The sequence below is a fragment of the Artibeus jamaicensis genome, unplaced genomic scaffold (genome assembly GCF_021234435.1).
Source record: "Artibeus jamaicensis isolate MK-2021 breed Jamaican fruit bat unplaced genomic scaffold, CSHL_Jam_final contig_1132, whole genome shotgun sequence".
In the NCBI taxonomy this organism is placed as follows: Eukaryota; Metazoa; Chordata; class Mammalia; order Chiroptera; family Phyllostomidae; genus Artibeus; species Artibeus jamaicensis.
This window is the reverse complement of record NW_026521221.1, coordinates 6,373,365-6,391,324: the sequence shown is the minus strand read 5'-3', so window position 1 is coordinate 6,391,324 and position 17,960 is coordinate 6,373,365. Positions and strand designations below refer to the sequence as shown.

General features: G+C 40.1%; 1 protein-coding gene and 1 pseudogene across 1 annotated transcript in view; both read left to right on the top strand.

The window, feature by feature from the left end:
- GPR176 (G protein-coupled receptor 176) overlaps positions 1–17,960 on the top strand; it is a 100,425-nt gene that overhangs the window by 61,165 nt on the left and 21,300 nt on the right. The gene's annotated exons all lie outside the window — the stretch shown is intronic.
- LOC119061228 (2-iminobutanoate/2-iminopropanoate deaminase-like) lies at positions 3,486–3,898 on the top strand (annotated as a pseudogene).

The following is a 17,960-nucleotide window of genomic DNA, read 5'->3' as shown; positions in this document are numbered from 1 at the left end:
ACAGGCGCCATGGGCTGGTCATGTGACCAATGCAGAACATCACATGATAGCTCCCTGGAATTTTCCTTAACAACAGTTAACACATGCTGCCCTTTTCCCAGCTTCTTCTCTTCTTCTGCCTTGCTGCCTGAAATACAGACATGTTCCGTGGGGCTTTGGTTGCCACCTTGGTCTGTGAGGATGTTAGCCCTGTATTTGCACTGGTGGAACAGTGAGCTGGAAAGATGTTGAGAATTTTGTGGCTCAGAGCCTCCGGGACCAGCCCTGGACTGCCTCTGGATAGACAGAAAAATTATCTTTGTCTTGCTTAACCTATTATTTCATTTTTTAGCCAAATCTAATCATAAGTGATTCAATGATAGTACCCTTTAGGAAGGGTGATTTCATAAGTTTTCCTGGAAGCTTATTGATAGGGCTTAATCATCCTTAAGGACAAAACAAAATGTTTTAACTATCTTTGGCACAATCTACTGCTGTTTCTTTTTTTCAGATCCCTAAAAATGGAGACCAGTTGGTTGACTTCTTTCTTGTAACAGATCTTTGTGGATTATAAGATTTTTGTTTCACCTTTATAGCTTTCGTCAGTCAGCAGAGTTAGAACTTTAATTAAAGTGATAATTTTATGAAAAATATTTATAACTAGATTCTTTTTAAGAAAGAGAATTGGCTGTGCTTGGCTTAGAGTTCCAATTATGCCTGTGATTTGTCGTTAGTGGATTATAACAAGCTTGCTCTTAGCAAAATGAATAAACTGTTTGCTGAACTGTGAAAGGAGGAGTGTAAGAAAGGCAAGAATGTACTTAAACTATAATGTCTGGGGAGAATTAGTAGAAAATGGGTTCTGTGTGTGTATGTGTGTGTGTGTGTGTGTGTGTGTGAGAGAGAGAGAGAGAGAGAGAGAGAGAGAGAGAGAGAATGAATGTCTTGAAAGCGAAACACAACATGTTTAATTGCTGTCCTGTTTCATCACTTCCTGAGGAGCAAGAGGCTCATCCCACCGAGGGAGCAATGTCAGATTCCTCTGGTGCATGAAATTGGGGCATGCGTCTGAGATGCCAGACACACTTCTGTGCCAGCTGTCTTTATCCTCGTAGTAAGGAGCCTGCATTCCTTGCAAAAACAGTCACTAGAAGCAACCTTTACGGGAAATGTAAATATGTTTTATGACTTCTCTCATTTCTATGCCTCACATACTTTCAGGCACACACTAACTCTTTTAAAAAAAAATAACAGCTTTATTGAGATATAATTCACTCACAATACAATTTACCCTTTAGAATATATAATTCAGTGGTTTTCAGCATAGTCACAGAGTTGTCCAACCATTACCACCATCAATTTTAGAGTATTTTCATTACTCCTAAGAGAAATCCTGTACTCATTGGCATCCCCATTTCCCCGAGAGTCCCTCACTCTCACCAGCCCCAGGCAACCACTAATCTGCTTTCCATTTCTAAGAGTTTAGCTGTTCTGGGCTTACACAGATAGAATCGTACAATATGTGGTCTTTTGTGACTGGCTTCTTCACTTAACATGTGTTTTTGAGGTTAATGTGCATCACAGTTTATAACTTCATTCCTTTTTATGGCTAAAGAATATTGCACTGTGTGGACATACCACATTTTCTTTGCCTGTTCATCGGTTGATGAACATTTGGGTTGTTTCCACTTTTTGACTGTTCATGAATAGTCAAAAAGTGGTACAGTGAATGGTTGTGTACAAGTTTCTGTGTGGACCTATGCTTTCATTTCTCTTGCTTATATACCTAGGAGTAAAACTGCTGGATGTGGTAGGCAGCAGAGTGGTTCCCTGCTCAGAGAGAAGAGATGGGGACTGACTGAGGAATAGGCCAACTTTGTCCTTGAGGAAGGTATTTAAAATCTCCATGTTGGAATCGTAAAGCCAGGTTGCCAAGTTTGTGGTAAGGTGAGGACAGTGCTAATAAAGTCAAAGCAATGCGTGGATATGTTTTATAATGGCGTCAGCAAGGTGCGTGTCAGTCAGGCCTTTCTTCCCACGCTCCCCACACAGGCTCTGCCTGTCTCAGTTAAGGAGGTTCCTCTCGGCCTGTTGCCACTGTTAGAAAATAACCAAAACACAGCTCACTTCCATCCCCAGGTGTTAAGAGCCAATAAACAACTTTAGGAGTGTTTGTATCTAACAATGGGCTTTTGGAAATAAAAATAATAACCCCTGGAGATGACATTTTCATACCAGCCTGGCTGGAGATAGAGGTCTGTGTGTGCACAAACATATTTCGCCTTTAACTTCCTTAGTTTAAAAACACATTACGGTTCACACATTTATTGCGGCATCTCCTGACTCCACTTTACTCGAGGGAAGCAATGATGACAGCCTGGGACATACCTTTCTTCATATTTCTCCGTGTTCCTGTAGGAACACCCCACAATTTCTCTCAATGCTGTACATTCAGGTTGTTTTAAATTTGGGGGTCACTGTCAGCAGTCCTTCAGCAAACACAGTCTTTATTATCTGTTGATTCTTTTATCGTCGGATAGTTTCATAAAAGTAGGACTGCTCAATGTACATGCATTTAGTGGACACTGCCATGTTACCTTCCAGATATATAGCAGTTTAGTTGCCCACAAAAACCACATAAAGATGCTTATATCTTTATACTCTTTAATATTGGCTCTTATAAATGTTATTTTATTTTTGACACAGACTGGTGGAAGACATTATCTCCTTTTTTAAAATTTGCATTTATGCCATTCTGTTAGGGTACCCATGTCAGTGGTCAGGGTTCTTCGAGGCTGACCCCGATGGCACCTTTGTAGCTGCTTTCAGGCCTCCGTGGCTGCAGTTTTCTCCAGGCGAGCAATGAAGAAGCAGCTTCAGTGAACACAATGGATTTTAGTCATAGAAGCCGATGTACGCTGTATGAATTTAAAACTATCAAAAAGATGGATTTCATATAAATGCCACCGGAAAGGTTACAGGAGGGAGGAGGAGGGAATGGATAATGTGTGTGTACAGATGCTGTGGGTGTTCTGGCTTCGCCCTGGCTCTGCAGTGGCCACCCTGTGGGCGTGCTGCCTTGCTCTGCGGTGCACTCTGCAGGACCTGCAGGAGCTCCTGGGAGAAGGGGAGGACAGCGGTGGCTAGCATGTTAGGTTTAGAGAGGAGCACATGAAGTAGATTGGAGTGAGGTGCGGTGGAGTGGAGTGGAATGGTAAGGACTCTCCAGCTTCCTAACCTTTCTTACACACTTTTTCTAAAACTAGGTCCATCTTTCTGTGCTGTCCCCCTTTCCTGAGGTTTTCCTGGCTTTTAAGTACCTTTCAGTCCTGTCTACTTCAGCTATGGAAATCTCTCGGCCCTCTTTTGGGATGTACCCCTCTCAAAGTCCTTTGCTGAACAGTAAACAAATTTTTCTAAAGTGGCTTTCCATGTGAGGTGTGAGCAGCAATAGTGTACGGGATTCTTTGTTCAGAGGGGCCTCAAGAGAAGAGGGTTAGTTAGCCATGTTGCCCTTGAGTAGAAAGGTGCTTAGTACCGCAAAAGCCCTAGGGGTCATTGGTCCCTACAGTGAGGACAGGTAGGCATGGCCCCTTCAGGTGGACAGCTAGTGCTAGAGGAGAAGGGACAGAAGCAGCTACATAAGCTCTTAGGAACATGGGTGAAATTCTAGAAGCTGCAGGCTGTGACTGCACTAGTGTGGTAAAACCAACTTTTTTTGGCTGACATAAATGACTTTGGAACTGTCAGTGAAATCTATAAACAGTATTTTGAGAGTAGTTTCCCTGCCAGAGCTGCTTACCAGGCTGCTGCTTTGCCCAAAGGAGGCCATGCTGAGCTCGAAGCAGCAGCTGCCCAAGGCCCTCTCATGACAGCATCTGTCCAAGTGGGCCTGGTGTTGTTTAGTCTGGAATTTTAATAACATTTTAAAATTAATATCTTAAATTTTACAATTGATGATGGAAAGTGTAAGACTAAAATATCTAAAGTATTCTGAAAATGACCATATAATAAGGGAAACTGAACATGAATTGAAGAGTAGATTATGAATGCAGTTACTGAGCTTTGAAATTTCACTTGTGCACACTTATATTACTAGATGTGAGAAAAGAGACATGCAATGCATTGCATAGTTACTAATAAAAATAAAAGTAAAGGGAAGACACGTAGGACAGATGCGTTACTAATCCTGAAAAATAATAAAAAGTACACCTAATTCAATTAAATTTTATTAATTTAATAATGTGAAATACTTGGTTCTCATGTCAGATAATATGATTCTGCTTTTACTTGAGTAAAACTAGAGTCAAATTTGAATGGTAGAGGTGAAGGAGAAAAAAGTGCACCAAAATTTTATATAGCTGATATTTTTCTAATGGACATAAAACAGACATGCATATTTTCTTAAATAATTAAATAATTAAATAATTAATTAATGTATATGATTTTTCTAGCTCTGCTTCTAGTCAGCACCCTCAATTCTCTCATTCTCTGCCCTGCTCTGGCTTACTCAGAGTGGGTGTCTTTTAGGCCAGAGTTGTACTAAAGTCCTGGGGGCTTCTTTGTTGTGCATTGTAGCTTTACTCTGAGGCATAAGGTTTCCTTCTTTTTCCTTTTCCTGGCACTTTTCTCATCCAGCCTGCTATTAAGCAGGTATGCTGGTGCAACACATGATAATATTCTCTTGGTGGTGTTTTTTTCCCTTAGAGACAGTGAACGTGACCTGGAATAAAGCACTGATGTAGGAGGGTCTGCCTGACTCAAGTAATTACTGAGCTTGTGGTGGACTAGAGCAGCATTCAACCCCCAAACCGGCTGGGTTGCTGTCCAGAAATGTCACTGTAATCCATTCTGAAAATGATGCCCTACAAATGATGCCTTTTGCATGAAGTTCCAGGCACTGGGCACAGAGATAACTCCTTCTGGGTCTTCATAGACTTCTCACCTATTGATTGGCAAGAGTCACTGAGAAGTGAGAGCACCTGCTGCAGGCAGGAATTTTGGAGGAAAAGGTTCTGTAGGGATACCTCAGAGATATTGCGGGTTTGCATCTAGACCACTGCAGTAAAGTGAGTATCGCAATAAAGCAAGTTGTAATATTTTTGCTCGTGGGGTATATGTTAAAAAAAACCCCACAACGTCTGTGAAGCATAATAAAATAAGGTCTGCCTGCATACACATTGCTGATTTAAATGAGAAATCAATATCACAAATAGAAACAGCATACAATAAGCATATACGTACAACAATATTTATCACAATATTGTTTATAATGGCAAAACCTCATAAAAAAGCAAATGCCCATTTGGAGAACAAAAACTGAATAAACTAATATATTCACATCATGGAGCAGGGGATTTTCCCACTATGTATTGCATATGTATAAAAAAATTTATGTTCACAAAAGAAAAAATGACAAATCACATATATGTTGGTAAATACAGTGTACCAGTATATATTTATATATGATTAAATAATGAAAATGGAGAAAGGTGTGTTCATATCAGTTACTTAAGAAGATAGTGTCCACCAAGAACAGCAAGTGTAAATGATATACCATTTACATAAAACTATGTTAATATGCAGAATTAGATACATTAAAAGATGGTGATCAGAATGTTAATCATGTTTACCTTAAGTTGGTGTGACTACAGATTATTTTTTTTCTCCCTGCTTTTTTGAAGCATTTGAATTTATAACAATGAACATGTGTTAGTTTAAAAAACCTCAGAAATAAAATATTTTTTTTCACTGTGAAGCCTGCAATTTAATTTTTAAGACTGATATTTAAAGAGCAGTCCATAAATATATCCATTAATGAAAGCCCACAGTAAATCATGATATGTCACAGGTAAATTGGATGCCCAGAAATATTTCTCCACAACAAGAGGACAGGTAAATAATAACATAAACTCTCCAAGATAGGCAACATCAGCTTTTGATTGTCCTTATGCACTTCATAAACTTAAAAGAAGTAATTGGGATTGATTCACAATGGAATGAATGGATATAAAGGCAATAGATTAGAATTTGTGATAAAATTCACACAGAATTCATCAATCTTTTCACATGAACACCAACACAAAGGTCAGAACATGACATGAGTGTCTATTGAAAACTCTAAGTTAACCATCACTCATCTTTAAAATGTGGATAAAAGCAAGTTAATATAAGAAGTGAACATCCTGTTATCAATAAATATGGTGCCCAAGTGGTGACAGAAAGGTGGTGGGTTTTGTGGTACTAACATCTTGCATTACCATAGTACTTTACAGTGAGAAAAACACATGCTTGCCCTGGCTGGTGTGGCTCAGTGGGTTACATGCCATGAGCTTCATAAAGCCCTGCGAATCAAAGTGTCATTGGTCTGATTCCCTGCTCCATGTCATATGGCTGGGTTGTGGGACAAGTCCCCAGTGTGGGACTTGAAGAGGCAATCACACATTGATATTTCTGTCCCTCGCTTTGTCCCACCTTTCCTCATTATCTAAAATAATTTAAATATTTGAAACAATAAAAATTACATTCTTATATACAGTCTCACTGGCAGCTGTTCTTCAGACACTTTTGAGGTTGTCAACTGGCATTAACATTTTCATTTTATGCAAAGAATATAAAGCTCATAAAGGTAAGTCCTATGCTGAAGATCAAATAATCTAAGAAGTGTATAAAGCCACATCACCATTTTGAAATTAAGAAGTGAACCTGTATGGTTTTGCCAACAAATGCCACCCTTATAAATTCGACTTTAAAATACTAAGTAAACTATATTAGATATGCTTTTAAAAAAACTCAATTTGAGGACAAGAGATGGTGATCAAGTAGATGAAAGCTGAGTCTACTTGCTCTTGGTTCCCCCCTTGGATAATGGGCTGATCTTGCAAAAAATAAGCTGAGCATTCACCAAGATAATAGCTGATGTGAAATTTGGAATCAAGGGGTACAGAAGACAAGAAATAAAATATTTTTGAGGAAATGCTTGTGATGTATAGCCAGAGTGGTACTTCTGGGTTCCCCTCAAATGTGGGGTCCATATAGGATTCTATATACTTGTAACTAGTGAGCATAGAGCTCATGGGAAATGCTCCCCCTATGCTCATTCGTTTTTTTCATTTATTTATTCTTTATTTTTTAAACCCTCACCTGAGTGTATGTTTTTGTTGATTTTAGTCAGAGAGAAAGAAATATTGATGTGAGAGAGAAACATCAATGGGTTGTCTCCATTATGTGTCCTTTTGGTGTACAGGACAGTGCTCCAAGCAATTGAGCCACCTGGCCAGGGTTCATTTATTTTATTTATTTTTCACTCAACAAATATATATTTAGCATTCATGATTACCAGGTACTTCTAAACATGGGCGCTGTAGTGGTATAAATATTAGATGAAGTCCCTGCCCTCATAAAGCGTATGAATTAGTGGAAAGTGGCACAGATGATTAACTAATTCCCATTATCGTAAGTACTGCAAACAGGAAGTAATCAGGATGATGAGAAGTGCCAACAGGGCCTGCTTTGGATTGGAGGTGGTGGTGATCAGGGAAGGTTTTTTTGAAGAAGACCTGAAAAATGAGGTAAACTTAGAGAAGAAGGGGTGAAAGGCAGAATGAACAGTCAGATGAAGGCAAGAGCTTTGAAGTTTTAGGGATTCAAGAGAAGTCTATAGGGGCTGTTGCACTATAGGGGGCACTGTTCACACTCAGAGTCATGGAGTTCTATCTGTTAAAATTAAGTAACAGATGGCAGTGAAGGGGTAGCTTTTCTGATTCTCACAAGAACCGATGTGGGGCAGTCTGGACTTTTGGCTTTGTCTTAATGAACAATGGGAAAACTACAGTTTTCAAGAAGAGGAGTGATGTTCCTAATTGCTTTAAATATGATCATTTTCTGAGACAGCTAAACTGGAGGGGGGACGCTTTGGGAAAGAAGGTCATGTCAGAAAACAGTTTAGTTTTTGACATGTTGTAAGTTTGAGATACTTGAAAGAGTCCAGTGTGGAGATGTTGGGGGGGCATATGGATGTGGATATCTGGTTGCCAAATGGATATCTGGGTCTAGGGCTCAGATAAGAGGTGAGGTGGTGCATTAGACATGGGAGACATTAAAATTTGGGCAAGGTCAGTAGTCTGACATAGTCTGGGAGGACTTGGGGGAGATAACATGAGAAGGGCTGAGACCGAGCCCTGATGTAGGAAGAGAAGCCAACAGAAGATACTGAGAAGTAGCCAAAGTGGTAGTAGGAAGCCAGGAGAGTGTACTTTTGGACATACGTGTATGGCAGTTCCTGGTGTCCAACTGGGAATAAAACTAAGGACTTTAAATGACCTGGTTAAGGTCATCTCATGAGGTAAACGTGGATGCTACCACCATCGGGCCCCCGCTGCCCTCCCACATCTCTAATCTCCAGGGTTAGTGGTGGATGTGCCTTAACTCTGGCTTTTATGTTCTTTCAAATAGCCTCTTATCAGGATGAAGGAGGGCAAATCACATCTTGTCAGTCTAGGAGGTACATTTTATGATTTCATTAATTTTATTACTGATGAAATGAAATCAAGCTGGTAAACCTTTTTTAAGGACTATTATTTGGGTTTTCACGTTCACCATACTTCCGAGAAAATTAAGGGAAAAGTAAACAGATTTGCTCTCAGAAGTTAATAGAACTGCATCCAGGAGAAAGGAAAGGATTTTCATTTTTTATTTTTTAAAGGAAGGGTAAGTAAATCTAACCCTGAAGAAACATTATTTTGTGGTTGCTCAGAGAGTATTCTTGTGAAGCCTTTTGTGGCTTCTAGAAAAAAGTCTCACTAATTTATAGTTACATGATGATCAGTAAAAGAAAGTTTAAAAATATATAATGATACGTAACATTAAAGCTATTTAACACTGTGGATAAGACAGTGTTTGGCACTTTTTATTTATTTTTTAAACATATATTTTACTGATTATGCTATGATAGTTTCCAATTTTTTTCTCCCCTTTATTCCTCTCCCCCCGCACCCTTCCTCCCACCAGCATTCCCCGCGCCCCCTTAGTTCATGTCCATGGGTTGTACATATAAGATCTTTGGCTTCTCCATTTCCTATACTATTCTTAACCTCCCCCTGTCTATTTTGTGCCTACCATTTATGCTTCTTATTCCATGTATCTTTTCCCCCATTCTGCCCCCTCCCCTTCCCACTGATAACCCTCCATGTGATCTCCATTTCTGTGATTCTGTTCCTGTTCTAATTATTTGCTTAGTTTGTGTTTGTGTTTGTTTTTGTTTGGCACTTTTTAGACATTATCTCATTTAATACAACATCCCTGAGAGGTAAATTTTAGTCTATGCAATGTAACTAAGTGGCAGATCTGAACACATAGCAACAAAAACACCAAACATGCATTGTATCAGTTCAGGAATTTGGGAGCAGCTTAGGTGTATATTGCTTGCTCAGCGTCTCGGAGTTGTGGTCAGGATGTTCTCAAGAGCTGCAGTCACCAGAAGGCTTGAGTGGGGCTTCTAGAGGATCTTCTTCCAAGTTGCCTGACTAACATGGCTGTTCGCAGACTCATCCCTCCAGTCTCTCTATAGGCCTTCTTGATTTACCTTAAGATGTGTCAGCTAGCTTTCCCCAGAACAAATGATTCAAAAGAAATTCAGATGGAAGAGGTAATGCCTTTTATGACCTAGCCTTGGAAATCTCACTGTCATTTCTGATATGTCCTGTTGCTTATATAAGTTGGCCCTGGATCATTGGCCATCTATCTTGGAGGCTGCTTACCACAGTGGGTGGATCTTAGGATACTGCATTTTCAGAAGTCTTAACAATTAGCAAAAATTTCTTTCCTCAGTATTAAACTTATAGTAGTACTGTCGGGAAACAAGGAAGGTATAGAAGATTCTTCTGGTTCCTTTCATCCCTATGAGTGTATAAAGTCTATTTTTTTATTGTAAATTACCTTTTACTCCAATTAAAGAATTTTAGATTTTTTTTTATTAGAAGAAAACATTTTAGCCCTGGCTGGTGTAGCTCAGTGGATTGAGTGCGGTCCTGCGAACCACAGTATCATGGTTCGATTCCCAGTCGGGGCACATGCCTGGGTTGCAGGCCAGTTCCCAGTAGGACACAGGAGAGGCAACCACACATTGATATTTCTCTCCCTCTCTCCTTCCCTTCCCCTCTAAAGATAAATAAATAAAAATCTTAAAAAAAAAAAGAAAAAACATTTTAAGTGTTGCAGTATGTCAGTGTTTCCTTGATCATTGCTATACAGGCCTGTCCAGAAAGTATCCAGCCATGTGCTATGAAAAATAGAGATGTTTATTGAATAAGATACAAGAAACCTTGTACATAGGACAGTGATGCCGCAGTCCCCTTTGAAGTAGGCACGTTGGGTTCTCACACAGTTCTCCCAGTCTCCATCAGCTGCCCCATTGTATTTTCCTGAATCTTACTGACGGTCTGAAATCTCTTCTCTTTCAAAGGTGATTTTAGTTTTGGGAAAAACCAGAAGTCACAAGGCACCAAATCTGGGCTAAAGGGGGCCTGAGTCACCGAGGTGATTTGATGTTTCACCAAAGACCTGTACAAGACATGATTCATGAGCAGGTGCATTGTCATGATGAAGCTGCCGGTCACCTGTTGCCCATAGTAGTGGCCTTCTGAATCATCCAAACAGTTTTCATGGGGGGATGTCAAGCTCAATGCGAAATTTGATGCAGATTCATTGCTGTACTCAGTCATTTTGAATGTGATGGTCACATAGTACATGTAATCACTCAATGGTGTGAGTGATGCCCCCATTGGTGTGAGTCAATGGTGCCCCCATTGACTAGTAGAGCGAAGTCATCATTGTTCACACATGTGCATTCCGGTCCACTCTCTGTGGCTGCCAGGTTACACTGATGTTGTGCAAAGCATTCTTGTTTTATTAACAATGGTTGGACTTTTCCTGGAAAGACCTCATATGCTCACCTTTATTTTTTATCTGGGGTAATATTAAACTTTGTTAGCTAATATTTATTAGCCAATGTTCTGTCTTTAGCTGTGGTATTTGGATGCTTAAACCTTTGTAAGGAAAATCTCAGGGACCAAACCAATATATAGTTGGTCTTAATGAGTGAACAGATTTGATATTTAATCTTATTGATTTCATCTGCATTTAATTAGTGACATTGATTGCACTGTGAAAGCCAGTAATTTACAAACCCACAAAGTGGAAAATCGATGTTTCATAGGATAGAACTTTTCCCCCCTGCCTTTTGTTTTATAATGGGAAAATAAGAGGTCACATCTTCTCACTGCTTTAAACAAGCTAATAACATTTCATACTGATTTTATTTTGAACCAGCAGGAAAATTATATCATAAATAAGTCAGTGTTGCTCAAATCAATGAATGTGGGAGGAAAAATGCAGGAATTGGAAGCTGATTATTCATGGAACGCTAAAATGTTAGGAGAACTCTGTTTATCTGTGTCACTGTAGTCACCATAATCACAAGTCCCTGCATCTGAGAACATGATGCAAAGCAAAGGGATCTTTTGTTTGGTGTTCACCAGTGTGACTAACGAAGTGCAGGCACTGAAGGCCTGGGTTTCCTTATGTGTCACTGGGAAATGCACGAACAAAATGGGGCTTGGCATGAGAAATAAATGAAATTATTCTCCTGTTATTTCGCTCTTGACATTTGCCCTCTTCTCTCTCTCTCTCTCTCTGTCCTCTACTTCCATTTGAGGGAGATAGAACAGGAAAAGAGAGAAAGAGAAGTGTTAAAATTGTTTTTCTGAAAGTGTTGTTTCTGCCCATTCACATTATAGGTACTTCCAAGATCATGTTATACCTGCAATGCCCTTAGATACAGCTTGTTGGCTTAGTTCTTGCCTCACAATAACTATTTTCCAAGTTTAGGACCTGGACTGAGGTTGTCTCTGTTATCAGCTCCTTCCTTGTTACCCATGTGCCAGTCTCTTATTTTGCTTGCTTAACCCCACTCCCTCCTTCCTACAGAGCTCTTTGCTCCTAGTATTGGGTTGACCAAAGAGTTTGTTTAGTTTTTTCCATATGATGGCTCTAGTAGTGCTTAGTTATCTTTAACTTCATCAAAACAAGTTTGTTAGATTGTATTGTGATAGCTGTCATATCAATGTGCTTTAAAAAACATAAAAATTGGTGAATTTTTGCGCAGCCATTTTAATATTGAAGATGGAAGAAAACAAGTGACATTTTTAGTGTATCATGCTTTTTTATTTCAAGAAAGGTAAAATGCAACTGAAATGCAAAAGAGGATTTGTGCAGTGTATGGAGAAGGTGCTGTGACCAATTGAATGTGTCAAAAGTGGTTTATGAAGTTTCTTGGTATTGTTATCATTTTGGCCAAATAATTCTTTGGCTGACTAAGTCTTATGCATTGGAAGATGCTTAGCAGGACCCCCTGGCCTCTACCTGCTAGAAGCCAATAGTGGGATACAGATTACATATTCAAAATATTCGAATCAATAGAGCTGTTGGTGTACGTGAAAATGTGTGTTTTATGGAAAAAACTAAATGGACTTTTTGGCCAATCCAACATTTTATCTGATTTGGCCAATCCAATATTTATCCCATTTTTTATGTTGTCAGTTTGCCCTGGTGAGCTGTGTGCAGTAACTCATCCTTTTTAATGCCTCTGTGTTTTACTCTCAACTTTGCTGTGACTTTAAGATCTGTCAGTTCTTTCCAGAGCTTTCTCTGCCATGGCCATCTGTCCGGCCCTGTCCTCGATCTGGCTGCCTCCAGCTGTTATCCCATCTGCTGCTCTTGCTCTCCTCACTCTACAGACACCCTCTGTTGCTGGCCTTCTTACCTGCAAAGATGGGACAGAGTGGCGAAGGAAGATTGGAGGTCTACTATAGAGCAATTTAACCTCCTCAGTAGTGGGAGAGTGGTCTGAAATCTGTTAGAAGAATTAGAACACTGTTCCTTGCTCCTCACCCTCCAGCCTCTCCCCTTTCTCCCGCTTTTCTGTGCAAGCTCAGCTAAAGAAACAGCGATGGAATTTTCAGCTATTAATTAATTTCATTGCCAGATTGTGCCAGATCATGAGGAATAAGAGACTCCCCTTTCCAAAATCTTACTTCTCTACTTCACATCTGCCATGCTGGGTCTGGGTCCCCCTGGACTGAAGCAGGATTGAGCTCACTGTCCTTTCTTAGACCTCCAATTATCTTACCCTTGTGTTCTTTAGAAATATTTCCAGTATAATTTTCCCTTTCAGACTGCATAATTATAGTTCCTAGGACAGAAGAAGTAGGATAACAGAGTATGTGAGTATTCCGTGTACGTTCGCCAGACTAATCGTGATGTGGCATGATGGGTCATTGCTGACCACACCTCTCCCATGCTGCTCTGGTGCTGTGTTGGCAGTGGGGCGTTAGCAAACACACAGGTTGTTGACCGGAGGGAGTTGCTGTCAGTGGGTGTACCTACAAAACTGAGTACACAAAAAACACTTCTGATAATTCTTACAAAGCAATATCTAACTTCAAGCTCTTGTTTATTGACTTATTTAGGTATTTGTGAAGCAACTCCTAGATATAAACCTGTGGTGCTCATGCCAGTCAACAGAATTTTTTGGATAAGGTGTTTTTTGGGCTTCATAGTATTTTATTTTTTCAGGCTTACAGAATTTTAGGGAGTAATGTCCCTGTAGGATAAAGGTAATATGAATGGTGCAGAAGATATGGACCCTGCCTTCAAAGACAACATGAGCAATTTAATATAGGAAGCACCTGTTAGTGAGATGGCCGCAACTTTTCAGAGAAAATGTGCCTTTCTGGGAGGTTAATAGACTTAATGGGAGAGATCAGTGAGCAAGGTATCCTGTGAAGCTATGAAAATGTAGTTTTTATAGAAAAAAATTGAGTAGTTAAGAGTCAGCAACTTCAGACTCTGTTTATTTCCTTTTACCTCATGCATGTGTGTGTGTATTAAGAGATGTGAGGGATTGAGCTAATTTCAGGGGATTTATAACTTCCAAGAGAGAGCACCAGCGGCTAAAGTTACCTGGGATCTTTTTGTCCTGATCGTGCTATATACATTTTGCCTTTGGGGATACCATTGTTGCTAAAACATGCATGCATTTGTTGTGGACTCCCCTGAAATCTTTTGTGTGGCCTCCCAGAAGCTGATTGGAAGAGGCTATTGTTAGTCTCTTTATATTCTCATGTATTACAAAATGAATCCTGTTAATATTTTTACCTAAGTTATTCATTGGGAACAAGTATTCTAAGGAGAAACCATCAGAGGTTAGATTGACAATATATATTTCATAAGCTGCTTTTCATTCAAAGTAATTATGTAAAATTCACCATGAATTTTAATAAGCTTACTACATAGCTTCTTCCTGCTAATCAATTCCTGCTTAATTTGAATCTCCTGTATCATAAAAACCTCTGGAATCAAATTAATTGTAACTAAAATAACAGTTTTCTCATGCTAATAGTGATCAGCTTAAACAGAGTTACAGCAAATTGACACTTCATTAGTGAGGAAGAGGCTCAAATTTTTATACTGAGAGGAAGAGCAAATTGTATTGAACATCACAAGGCACAGCTCTCTGGCTACAAGCTGGTTCTCCACCTGCTTGCCCCCACTCTTGTTGATGGCCACAATTCTGATACCAGTGGCAAAAAAGCTCTACTTACCAGCTGACTAGTGCTTGATTCTCTGGGTGGCTGGGAAATTTACCTGCATATATTAAGAAAGTTTTTTTAAAATCAGAATAAGAATCCTTTTTAGAACTATTTAAACTTTCCTTTGGAAGTCTGAAGTTTGAAACAGCTTTCCTATTGGTGTACCCTACTCCCAGGTTCACAGAGCTTGATTAGTAGTGCCGTTTTCTGAGCCCTCTGGGCGCCTTTACCTTCTCTTCCCTGAGCTCTTTGTTCCTCACTCGTCTTTCCCTCCGTCTCCCTCTCCCTCACGCGCACTTTCTCCATCTCTCACTCTTAAGAAAGGAAGTTCCTTTTGAGGGTTTTGCTTGACTGGCAGGGTTCAGAGGAAAGCCTGGATTTGACCCTTAGATTTAGAGGTTCATTCCATTCCATCTGGATGCTGAAACTTTGGGTATTAAGTGTGGGGGCATCCAGAGGTCATATCTTAAGTGGTACTGTTTGATGTTGAGAAGTTTGATTTGCCTTTTTCTTAATGGCATTAGGGAGCTATTGAATGCTTTTGCTAAACTGAGTAAGTTATTTTTGTACCTCTGCTCTTCTTTAAAGTGAATTTAATTCATCAGTCTCGCACTTTGTTTTTGTTCTCTGGCAGTTTTTTTTATAACTAACTCTTTTAAAAAATCAGTGTCATAATGAACTACATCCAAATCATATCTGGATAAAATTGACCAGTGCCCTCAGATTTATAGTAATGGTGGGAAGAAATAGAATTTTTCCCCTTATTTGGTTAAAACTCTAAATTGCTCATCCTGTGAACCCACACGCACAAAGGTGCTTTGTGGCTACCTGTTGGGAAGATGGTGGGGTAATGATTAATGTTTTTGAAAGAAACAAAGTATAAGTATAATCATTATTTTATTATTTGTAAAATATCCTTGGCCAGATAGCATTTTTAAGACTTTTTTTTAGCATTTTTTAAAATTGATTATGCCATTACATTTGCTCTATTCCCCCCTCCATTCCCCTCCACCCTGCATGCCCCTCCCCCACCATTTCCCCCTTTAGTTCATGAACATGTGTCTCAAATTCTTTAGATTCTGTATTTCCCCTACTAATCTTACCCTCTCCCCTATCTATTTTCTATCTACTGTCTATGCTACTTATTTTCTGTACCTTCTCCCCCCTTCTCCTCCTCCCACTCCCCTGTTGCTAACCCTCCATGAGATCTTCATTTCTATGGTTCTGCTCCTGATCTAGCTGTCCTCTTAGTTTGCTTTTGTTTTAGGTGTGGTTGTTAGTAACTGTGAGTTTGCTGTCCTTTCACTGTTCATCTTTTTTTATCTTCTTTTTCTTAGGTAAGTCCCTTTAACATTTCATATAATAAGGGCTTGGTGCTGATGAACTCCTTGAATTTGGTCTTATCTGAGAAGCACTTTATCTGTCCTTCCATTCTAAATGAAAACTTTGCTGGATAGAGCAATCTTGGTTGTAGGTCTTTGGTTTTCATGACTTGGAATACCTCTTTCCAGCCCCTTCTTGCCTGTAAGGTCTCTTTTGAGAAATCAGCTGACAGTCTGATAGGAACTCCTTTGTAGGTGACTGTCCCCTTAGCTCTTGCTGCTTCTAGGATTCTCTCCTTCATTTTAATCTTGGCTAATGTAATGATGTGCCTTGGTGTGTTCCTTCTTGGGTCCAACTTCTTTGGGACTCTCTGAGCTTCCTGGAAGTCTATTTCCTTTGCCAGATTGGGGAAATTCTCCTTTATTATTTGTTCAAATAAGTTTTCCACTGGTGGTTGTGTCTTTCCCCCTTCTGGTACCCCTATAATTCAGATGTTGGAACGTTTAAAGATGTCCTGGAGGTTCCTAAGCTTTTCCTCATTTTTCTGAATTCTTATTTCTTCATTCTTTTCTGTTTGATCATTTTTTCCTTCCTTGTGGTCCACTCCCTTGATTTGAGTCCCAATTTTCTTTCCATTACTATTGGTTTCCTTTGTATTACCATTCATTTCAATTAGTTTAGCTTCCATATGTTTCTCGAATTTGTGACTAAAATCAACCAGTTCTGTAAGGATCCTGATAACCAGTGTTTTGAACTGTGCATCTGAAAGACTGGCTATTTCTTCATCGCTTAGATCTGTGGGTTCTGGGGCTCTGAGTTGTCCTAGAGCCATTTTTGGTCTATTCGTGCTGTTAAGTGAGCAGAGCGAAGCCTTAGTTGTTTACCAGGACGGGGAGACCCAGGTCGCTGGTTTGTGACGCTGTGTGTGGGGGCGTGGTCAGAGAGGGAGCAACGGCTGTCCTCTCCACTAGCCCAGCCCTTCCAGTCACACTACTCGCCCCGGGCTTGTTTATCGGATCGGAATTGTGCGAGCCTGCTGCCCCGCACAGGCTTCCCTTCTCACTGGTTTCTCCACACGCAGATGCGTGCGACCGACTGAGACAGCCCCCCCCCCCCCCCCGCCGCGCGCCTCTTCCCTGTGCCCCTGTGCGCTCTGGTAGCCAGCCCGCGATCAGCCCCGCGCACCACCTGTTCGGGGATTTTTCTTGCTGACCTGCTCCGCTGCTGGTTTCGCTTCTCTTACCGGTTTAGCTGAGTATTTAGTTGTCTTTGGACTCCGTATTGTCGATTTTCCGTGTGCCTTGGTTGTGATTGTTGTGAAAAATAGTTGTTCTTAGATTTGGTTGTGCACAGAGGCAAGGTGGTTCCTCCACCTACGTCTCCATCTTGGCGGAAGTTAAGACTTTTTAATAGTGATACAAATAATCTCTTGGTCGTTCCAAGCTGTTTAGATCATTGAATTTAAAGTATTATCAGGCAAAAAAAATAAAAATAAAAATAAAAATAAAGCATTATAGGGCAATCATCATTACTTTGACATTTTTTCTTAGTGAAACCCTGTCCAGATTATTGATTCCCTTTTTTCCCAAGTTGAATATTCTATTAACATGATAGTTGTTTTTGTATCATTGATTCTTCTTCTTATTTTCCTGACCCTTCCTGATTTTTTATTTACTCTGCTGCTCTAGTAAGAGACATGTTTGTGGGCTGCTGTAAAATTTCTGTTCTGTGTTTGAAATGTTTTCTAATACGCAGGGCCCCATTTGGACAAGAAGAAATATTCTTGATCTGAGGCCTCTCATGTGTGATTCAAGTCGAGGCTGAACATTCTGGAAAGGAGCAGATCTTGCTGTGGCTCCTGCTCTCCCTGTCAGGGGGACAAAGCTTCAGTGAAGTCACTGAATTCACATGACAGGGAGATGGGGGTGTTGGGTGGGTGGGGGGAGACAATTAGTGTGTCCCACAGGCCCGAGGAGAGAGCTCCAAGTTTGCAACAACCACCGAATTACC